We start from the raw sequence: 9,915 nt of genomic DNA, 5'->3' as shown, positions 1-9,915 counted from the left end.
GGAATTATTGGTGTACAAACTGCAAACAGAAGAAGGAAAAACCCAGCTTGGATGATGTACTGTTGTGTGTGATTGGCCAGACAGTGCCAGCAAAGAGAGAGAGTGGAGCTACATCCACTGGCAGGGGAAGGTTTCTGATGGACAAAAGCAGAGCAAGGCAGGCCAAGTGCTGCTTATAGTTCTGTCTGTGCTGGCCATGCTCCTTCAATGGATTTCTGAATGGTACCAAACCCAATTAAAATGGCAGTAAGGAATTCACACTGGCACACTTTAAAGCAGAGAGCATTTTAAGCAGTCTGACAGTAGAGAGTAATTTTGCTCAGCACTGGAGATGGACTTCTTAGATGAAATAGGAGAACTACTGAAACAATCAAGGAATCCTGTTAATATGCTTTTTTTCCTTTAGATATGAATAACCACATTTTCACCTCTCTCCTACTGACACTGACCTGGTCTGCAAACAGAAACAAACCACTTCAGCTTAATTTATACAGGCAGTGACCCTGCAAGATGCAGGACAGGAAATCTGGGTTCAGCTTTCTCTCCATTGTGCCCAGGAGCTTGAGGACACAGGAAAATCGCAGAAATGCCAACTTAAGTTTCTTTATGTCCCTCCACTGTCCCTGAGCAAACCACTGGTCTGGGCTCCTGGTGTCCCTATCACAGCCTGGTCATCCTGGAGAACCAGGAGAGGCTGAGATGGGTACCTCTTCAGTGTTACTCTGAAGTCTGGAACATGAAGCCCCTTCAGAAAGGACCAACAGTGTCTCCTACACATGAATAGCTTGAAAACCTGACCAATCTCACCAGATACCTCTGCTACCACAGAAAAAAGCTACCACCTAGAGCAGAGATTCTACCGGGGCAGCCAGGCAGAGCAGGCTGGACCCTTCCCCTGAGTTACCAGTACTTATGTCCAGCTGTATAACCTGAAAACAGCCATCAGCACATGAACAAAACTGGGTGTTCACAACTGAAAGAGGAGCTTGCACCAGCTTTGGATAGCAATAGTCTTTAGGCTTTGCAGCTTGGGATGCTAAGAAGGGGCTGCAGCATATTGCCTTGTAATAACATGAAGCAAAAACTCAGCACAAAGTCTGTGAACCAGATAAGATTGATTAAACAATTTCTAACCAACGGGGTTGCACATAAAAATTTTATTAAAACCTCAAGTGCTAATTTTATTTCCTGGGTCTGTCACTGCTATTTTTTTCTTTTTTTTTTTTTATTCAGTAGTGATAATTACTACATTAGAAATTAAATGAACCTCATATACTACATCTTTCAGACCTCCTAGGAGAGTTGTGAAAGTGATTTAGAGAAGTGAATTTGCTATTGTGCCTAATCAAGTTACAGTAATTGTCACCTATAATTTTAGCTTGACTGCTACGTGTTTAATTGGGAGCTTTGCCTTTGAATTTTTGTAACTGAGCTTCCCTGTGACTGTTCTCCTACTTCCCATCCCTTCCCAAACCCACTGACAGAAAACAAATCACTGCATACAGCTGTGCCATTAACAGCACTGCCGTTTGCTGCTACATTGGTTTCTTCATCAACCTGAGGTGCTGCAACATCAGGTGATTTTCCTTGCGAGACCAGCACCAGGTTGTCTCCCTCTAGGTCATTATCACAGCTGTGTAGGTATCAGTGGCAATAAAGGGGCTTTCTGGCCTACAGGAATCCTTAGTAGGGCTGTAAGTATTGCAGTACTCTGGGGATTGCAAAGGTAAGTCCCAGGACTGTCTTACATGTGTTGGGGTTCCTGCTGCTCTGCTCTCTACCTTGTCCTTCAGAGATGCTGGGCCATGTGCTGCCACCTTAGAAAAGCTTACTAATAAGTCCCTTAGTCTGATTGCCCCAGTCAGGCCAACAGATTTGCCCTCCATGAGCTTTGCAGGACAGCAAACTGCAAAGCAAGCCGAAGGGTTTCTAGGACAGCAAGATGAGACCTGCAGGTGAGCGGCAAAGTAAGATACAGTGGAGCCAAAGGCATCCCAATGCTTCTTAACAAGATCCCAAGCTACCCTGGTTGGAAGCTGAGTCAAGGGTAGGCTTGTGGAGGCTGCTAATGCTTCCTCCCAAGCAGACACAGTTAGTTTAATGCACAGGTTCCTTACTGTGGTCTGAGATCTGGGTCATTTAGTTCTAAAACAGGCCTGCTTGTTCCTCCTTCCCTTTTCTTGCTAAAGAAATGGGTTTAATGCACATACATATATGCGTGCATAAAGCCCGTTTCTAAGACAAGGGGTTTGCGCATATATAGACCCATGCAGACTTAGGCCGCAAGGAAATGAGGGTTTTTCTGGATTTAGGGAAGCTGGGGATAATTATGAACATGGGAACTCTAAATGCTTCATGTAATTATTGATCTTCAGCCCTCCTGGATGCTTGCCCAATATCAGATTGAAGAATGAGGCTGCTTCTGAGCAGGACAGGGACCTGCTGGAGAGAGTCCAGCGCAGGGCAACTAAGATGATAAAGGGAGTGGAGCATCTCCCTTATGAGGAAAGACTGAGGGAGCTGGGTTTCTACACTTTAGAGAAGAGGAGACTGAGGGGTGACCTTATTAGTGTATATAAATATATAAAGGGGGAGTGTCACGAGGATGGAGCCAGGCTCTACTCAGTGGCAAACAATGATAGGACAAGGGGTAATGGGTACAAACTGGATCACAAGAGGTTCCAAGTAAACTTGAGAAGAAACTTCTTCTCAGTGAGGGTGACGGAACACTGGAACAGGCTGCCCAGGGAGGTTGTGGAGTCTCCTTCCCTGGAGACATTCAAAACCCGCCTGGACACATTCCTGTGTAACATTATCTAGGTGTTCCTGCTCCGGCAGGGGGATTGGACTAGATGATCTTTTGAGGTCCCTTCCAATCTCTAGCATACTGTGTACTGAGCAGCCCTCTTCAACATAATGTAATACTTGCCCCACTGCAGTCACGTAATATATAAAACCTGCTTAGTTTAGGTTGGGATCAGGCTCTATGGTTTTAGACAGTCTATTATGGATCCTTAAAGATCCAGAAAGGCTACATTATGTTGATGCAATTAATGGCAGTTATTTGAAGCTATTTACCAATATAACACTCACAGAAATTGTGCTTGTGTGGCTTTGTGCTTCCATTCTAGAGTGATGCGTGTAGAATAGCAGTAACCTTGTCTTTGAATAATGCATGTTGTTTGTCAGCCACTCTTTAAGCCTTTGTGCTTAACCACAGAAGATTAGCGTTTTTGTTTCCTTTTTAAACAAAGGTTTGGGGTGGAGGGAAGTGGGGAGTGTTGGTTTCCTTTCTAGCTTACTTTAAACACTTCCCCAGGCTTTCAGTCTGTAACTTAGCTATTCAAATTGGGGTATTTTGACCTTAGAAGCATTTTTTGCTGGCTCTTAGGCCTGCCAAATTTTATAACTTTCTAGTAAATCATGAATAAGTTGAAAGGCTGTAGAGTTTTCTTCCTAATTTCTCAAGGGTCCTTTTATTTCCTAATTTGTTTTCATCCCATGTTATTTACTAACTGTAACCAACTCTTCTGGTATTGTTCCAGTCCACAAGTGTGGGAAGGTTTGGCAGGTAATGTGTAACAGCAGAAGGGGTTTGAAAGATCCTGGCCTTGAAATGAATATTGTTGGTTGGAAATTGGACTGCATTCATTATGTGCTGGTGTTCTTCTGAGCTTTGTCTTCGAGTAAGGATGCCCCAGTGGTGTAAGCTAGGGTTCTGAGGTGATGCTGAATTGCACAGCTGCAGCACAGAAATACTTAGCCTCAAAATCAACAGGATGTAGTTGAACCTTAGCAAATTAAGGCTTGGGGGTACATTTTCTTTGCATCTGTTTTGGGGTGAAAAGTAGTGTTTGAGGGTGTTTCACTTAAATTGAAAGTGAATTTGCCATACCGTATTTCAGGGAAGGAGGACAACAGAGGTAAGACAAAGGGTTTGCAGTACCACTAGCTGATGGGATGACAACAGGAGGCAGCTCACTGAAACCAGCCTGGCAACCTGACGGGGAGCTCCTGACCAAGAAGTCACTCAGTCAATGACATAGCTCCCTTGACTGTGTCTGGATCCACACTAGCACCTCATATCTGAGTCATCACTGGCACACAGAGCAGGCAAGACCTGTTGGCAAGAGCATATCACTGAAGGGGAGATGTTTGGGTTGTCATGTTGACAGATTTAATACAGAAATGTTGATGTGTGTGAAGAGCTCTATGGTCATATTTGGTGAAGGAGAGGTTGGGGTGAGATCATGGTTATAAGGAAACAAATTCCCTATTTCTGCAAGGCATCTCTGATTTCCACACTTATGTGTGTTCTTTTTCCATGCTCTTTATTCAACTTTGAATCCCCCTCTGATGTGCCAGGTGAGGTCTGCCAGGGGATGGGGTGACAGAAGCTGGTACATGGCCACGGCTATTTGTGGAGCACTGTGGTGTGACAGTCACAACTTCCTCTGGCAGTTGGGTTGGACTATCTCCTTTTTGCCGTTGCTGCTGCTTTTCTTTTTCTCTTTATGCCATAACATTTAGGAAACAAAACCAGAATGCTCTTGGAAAACAAAATGGATTTTTAGAGACTGCTGTGTTACATCCCAAACTTTGCTGTGCAAACTTTCCAGTCAATCTAATTTTCAAAAATGCTGGCACTGAGCTTCTCACCCTTCCCTTATTGATACCATTCAAGCCTCTTCTTCTGGAACTGCAGTTTGTTCTCTGTCGTGTGTATTTCAAGAGCCAGTCCACAGCTCCCACACTGACATGTGGTTGAAATGACAGCTCCAGCTTTCACACACTAGTGCACTGTAGTCGCTGGGGAGTTTCTCTAGTTTCTCTGTTCCTGCTCCACTATTAGGTTTCAAATCTCCCTGCTGAGTAGCTGTCCTCAAGTCACATCAGGTAAGCTTAGCTATGCATTGAATTCGGAGAGTGGAACTAATCCCACATTTCAGCTTTAGATAGAGAACAATGAGAGAGGGAGCTAAGCCTGGCCTCTGTCTGCAAGGTAAGGGTTTTAATATATTAAAAGAAACAGATGCCCTACTAAAGCATGTGTGTTGCATCTAATTGCAGGTCTACATCTGAGCTGAATGCCAGGCCTACATATTTGAGTTAAAATACGTATAATGCATAGCGTATTACACACATGTCTAAATTACGTGTATTGTTCAATGTGTGTATGTTTTGGTTCATTACTCCTGACAGGAAAGCTGTAATGCCAGGCTCAATAGTCTGTATAAATTCAGGAAGCTACTATCATTAGCAGAAAGGAGCCAAACATGCTTCTGCTTTCCCAACTCTTGACACTTACATCCCCAAGTTTCATCTCCACCGCTCTGTGGAGGAGTGACTGGCTCACAGGGAATTTTCTCCCAGCATTCCCTTTGTCTGAAGGGGACATTTATATTGACTATGCTAGAAGTGAGTTTAAATTCTTTCAATGATAAGATGAATCTTTATTCAGATCTGAATTTATAAAATCCTTATTTATAAAGATTTGAATCTTTTAGCTGAAAGGAGCAGATATGCTAGCTGCTAAAAATGGTACTTCATTGTCTTACCAGTTCCCCAAAGTGCACTTGCTATTTTCTTTGGCAAATAGAAGAAAAATTAAATTTTTCTTCATTTGAAATGTAAAAAGAATGGTGAGGGAGTGCCCCGAGATCATGCCTGCACAGCGCATGCTAGAAATGAGAACAATCTCTGCAAGAAGTGGCTTTAAAATTACTTTCCCTTTTAGCATTTATACTATTGCTATGATTAGTAAAAGAACTGAGTTCTGAGTGCGCTCCATGCCTATGACGAGCAAGCACAATCAATGTGAGAATGAAAGTCCTCACTCATTCTCCCTGCCCTTCAATTCCCATGCTCCTTGTGTTGCTGATGAGCTTTGCCTTCAAGTTTGTTTAGGGCAGCAGGAGTCATGGGTCACTTCCCAGCAGGTAGACGAGCCCTTCCCAAGCCAGGTCTTGGGAGGGATTGATGAGGTGCTGAGGCCTGAAGACTTCCCAAGGAGCTGATGGGTGTGTGGGCCATAGTTGACCCAGCCATTCCCGCAGTCATGTTTGTAGGCTTGCTTTCTTGGAATCCCTTCCCCTTTCCACCCAACAGCAAAAAAAGTGAATGCCCTGCTAGCTCCAAGTATCACATGAACCATTTTATCTTAACTATTTTTGCTTGGAAAGCTCTTCTTTATTCTTCTAGGTTAAAGAGCAGGCATGTTGTCTCAGCACAGTTAAATCCCACAGCTTATTACCATGAAATACATGAGCTTAGAGGATATGAAAGTGTTCCATCCAAGAGGATATGAAAGTGGACTGCCCAGAGAGAGTTCAAGGCCTCCTCTATGAGGACCACAGTTCCAGACTTTAAAGGCGTGTCAGTATTTTCAAAAAGGAAGGTTGCAAAATGGCCTTTTAAACCGGCAATTGTTTTCCATATATCATCAAAGCAGACTCTTGGAGGAGCCATGCAGTTTGGAAGGGTTCCTCTGCTTCAGGGGTGCAATGGCAGCATGTGCAGGGAGAGTTCGGCTGGCTGCAACTTGACTGGCTCAGAGACCCAAGAGCAGGTTAATCACTGAAGCCTTTAGAGCCTAGATTGGGTGTCTGGTGTGTACTGCAGCTGGCATCATTGCAGCTTTACTGCTGCTAGTATGTCCTTGGTGTGTATATACATAAGTATATACCTGAACGACCTTATCTGAAGGAGGGCGGGGTTCAAATGGGAGAAAACCCTGTTGTCCATCTTGCTCCTCTGGAATCCAGAATGAGTCATCTTCCTTTCTGTATATTCAAACACAGTATTTGCAAATAAGGTCTAGGAATCCACCCATTGTCTGACTTCCAATTATCTGATTTACTCCGCTGCACAGGGATTTTAGAGGAAATAACCTTTCATTCTTTTTAACACACAACCATTAAATACACTTTTACAGTCAATAACAGACCAGGATTCTCTGAGGACCTCAGCTCAATGTCTCTCCATTCAACAATAAAGCTACTGACCACAATGAGATAAGGATCTAAAGCCACAATCAGAAAACAAAAGTTGCCAGTACCCAGAAATATGTAAACTGAAGTTGTCCTGAACAGTGCAACATTCCAAATCAAGCCATAGAACATAAATGATGCAGCTGAGTTTGGGTGAGTCAAGTAAATAAGGGCAGGTAATGAGACCTGTATCTCAACCCACTACTTCAAAAACCTAGTACCAGGTATTAAACTTACTTCCTTATGAAAGCTGATCCACTGGGCTTTCCTCTATACAAGAAAGCAAATACAGGGACACTTCTAAAAATATTCACACTATCCATTACCCTTTCAAGGATGTTAAATTTGTTTATGATTGTTACCTTTCTGCATTCAGTGAACAGGTCTATAACCCCACACTGCCCCATCTTGTCAGACAGCATTGACTCAAAAATGCCCCTTAAGAATTAGACATCTGCTAAGACACTTTTTTTATGCAATGGGCCTTCTGAGTTATGAAAATAACTGCAGTGTATTAACCTTTCAGAGTTCTTCAGGCTGAAAGACTGAAGGGGAGAGATACTTTCCTTCCTGTTGCAGCTCCAGGGATTGTCTCTTCTGTATTCAACTTCTTTAAAACACACACAGAACAGTTACTGAAGGGAGAAAGAGCTAAGAAACTCAGCAGCTCTAAGCAATAACTTCAGAATGGCCCACTGGATGGTATTGAGTGGTTGAAGTTTACTGTACTATCCCTAAAAAGAAACAAATAATGGTTGCAGCTATGCCAGCTCCCCCAGTTAAGAAGGAAAATGAGTTTGCTCTTAACCTTCATGACTTGTTCCAGCAGAAGTGCTTTATTTTTTTTCTCTCCCCTTTCCTTAGCCATCTGTACTCTTTGGGAAGTGGCTACACCTTTCCCCTGGTTGAATCCCATTCTGACTAGTGGATGGATCAGTTTACACCTACATTAGCGCATTGAAGTCCTAGCTCTTAACTGTAAGAGCTGACCAGGCCATTGGTGACCTGGAGGTCTGTCTGGGTTTTTTACATGCAAGCTGCAAAGTTCTAGTAACACACACATGTAGGTAGAAGCAAAAGTGGATGCAGAAGAGAAGGGGCAGTAAGAAGTTACTGCTCTTCTCTGTTGTGGGCTTCATCCAGCATTACAAGGTTTGGTTTTGTCTGGGCCCACTAGATGTAGAGAGGAGGTAGCTAGAAGGGTTTGGAGATGAGTTTAAACTACTTGTTGCAGCACAGTTCTGAGACAAGCTCAGGAACATGCCTCCTCCTGCTCTGGATGGGGCACATTCCACCTTTGTGTGTGGTTTGGTTTAGAGAGTGGCCCAGAACCCTGCCGAATATGGATCATATTTGCCAGTGAGAGGGATTTTGGAGACTCCAGGTATGATACACAGTGTTTGGTCCAAAGCTGCAAGAAGCTGCTGTTTATTTTTCAAGTGGTGCTTTTAGATGGCTTTCAGGAATAAGAAATTAAACATGCACAGATGTGCATGAAATACTGACATAAATATGTTATCTACAGTTAATTCAGTCTCTGAATGCTCCAGTGGAGCCACATTTTTTGGTGGCAGCCAGGCTCTGATGCACCCCTCTGTAACAGCCAAGAGAATCTTAAAAGTCATGGCATGTTAAGGAGGGATGATCATAAAAATATGATTAGAGACTTGACAAATCTGAACAGAGCTCATACATGGAGTCTGCTGTAACCCAAGCAGCGTCATTCCCTTTGAGGCTGCTGTTGGGTTATACCTGCTGGACCTCTTCTTTTTGTCCCCTGTGTAGAGCAGATCCAGTGGAGTTCTGATTTCCCATCTCTACGCAGATACCCAAGCCTTCTGTGTTAGGCTCCTAGTAATGACAGACTGCTCTTGGGAAACTTTATGTCGATGATGAATGAATGGGTATTTTCCTCTGAAGTGGCTGCTCCAGAATACATCACTCTCACATCATCTAAACAATGCTGGTCATCCACATTTCCAGTAGCTGCTGGGACTCCTGAAAAGGGTAGAGCTTGTCATTCAGAGATAAGGAGGGATTAGCTCTGCGATCTCAGTCAGCCTTAAGAGGAAGGTTAAAAACTTTGGGAGAAGGAAGTATGTGTGTGCATGCACATGTGTCTTCCAAAACAACAGATGGTTTCAATAAAGTTGCTCCTGCTGCTAGGAAGTGGCACTTCTTGACATTAGCAGAGCCATATCTCATCAGGGTTCTTGTTTCTACCAGCCTGTCTCGGCAAAGTTAAATCCACTGTACTGTATGTGGTAATCAGAAAAGGCACTCTGATATCTGCCCCATTAATTGCCCCCTGCCGGCTTTCCTTCTCTCTTGATGTAAGGCCCACTGTGCTCAGTATGGAGGGATCTATCAGATTTGAAGGGCAACCTTAGCTAATGATCTGCAATTCCCCCTACTTAAACTGCAGCAAGAGCTGTCCTTTTAAGGATCCTGCAAGAAATGCATTATTTCTGGGAACCGCTAAACAAAAACCTCTCCACTTCAATCGATACATCAATGTATTAAATTATTGTGCAACTAAATTAATGTGCCCCTTGGTGACAGGATTGCAGAAAATGAGCAGTGTTTTATGCATTAAAGCCAAACTGGTAAAAGATTGTTTTCAAGGTTAGATTGTGCCATAGTGAATATCAAGATTTTTCCTATTAAAGTATGATGGGGTTTCAGAGTGCAGTTGTCACCTCTATTGCTTCTTACAGACTCACAGCACAAATTAACATGTACAAATAACTGAAGAGTTGTAAATATTAGTTATTGAGACATCTGGGAGACAGCAAGGAATATTATTTACTAGTATTTGATTTGAATTTTATAATTAAACAGTTCTGCTGGAAATTAATGCCTGTTTTCTTACCTTGAGTAACTGATTAAAAGAGACCTTTCAATGTTGCTGTAAAAGACTAAAAAG

The 9,915-nt window shown here is 43.0% G+C and overlaps 1 long non-coding RNA gene across 1 annotated transcript; it reads left to right on the top strand.

The window, feature by feature from the left end:
* Window positions 1-646: 646 nt before the first annotated feature.
* On the top strand, window positions 647-9,675 carry LOC133270526 (uncharacterized). The gene is made up of 3 exons (XR_009743817.1): window positions 647-1,726; window positions 7,516-7,691; window positions 8,815-9,675. It is a non-coding gene; the product is annotated as an uncharacterized LOC133270526 (long non-coding RNA).
* The last annotated feature ends 240 nt before the right edge of the window (window positions 9,676-9,915 follow it).

Source organism: Pezoporus flaviventris, unplaced genomic scaffold (genome assembly GCF_033815535.1).
Source record: "Pezoporus flaviventris isolate CSIRO_AGI_PZ_B2104156 unplaced genomic scaffold, CSIRO_AGI_Pfla_v1 ptg000021l, whole genome shotgun sequence".
NCBI lineage: Eukaryota > Metazoa > Chordata > Aves > Psittaciformes > Psittacidae > Pezoporus > Pezoporus flaviventris.
The sequence above is the reverse complement of the archived record's forward strand: the minus strand, read 5'-3'. Positions and strand labels throughout refer to the sequence as shown.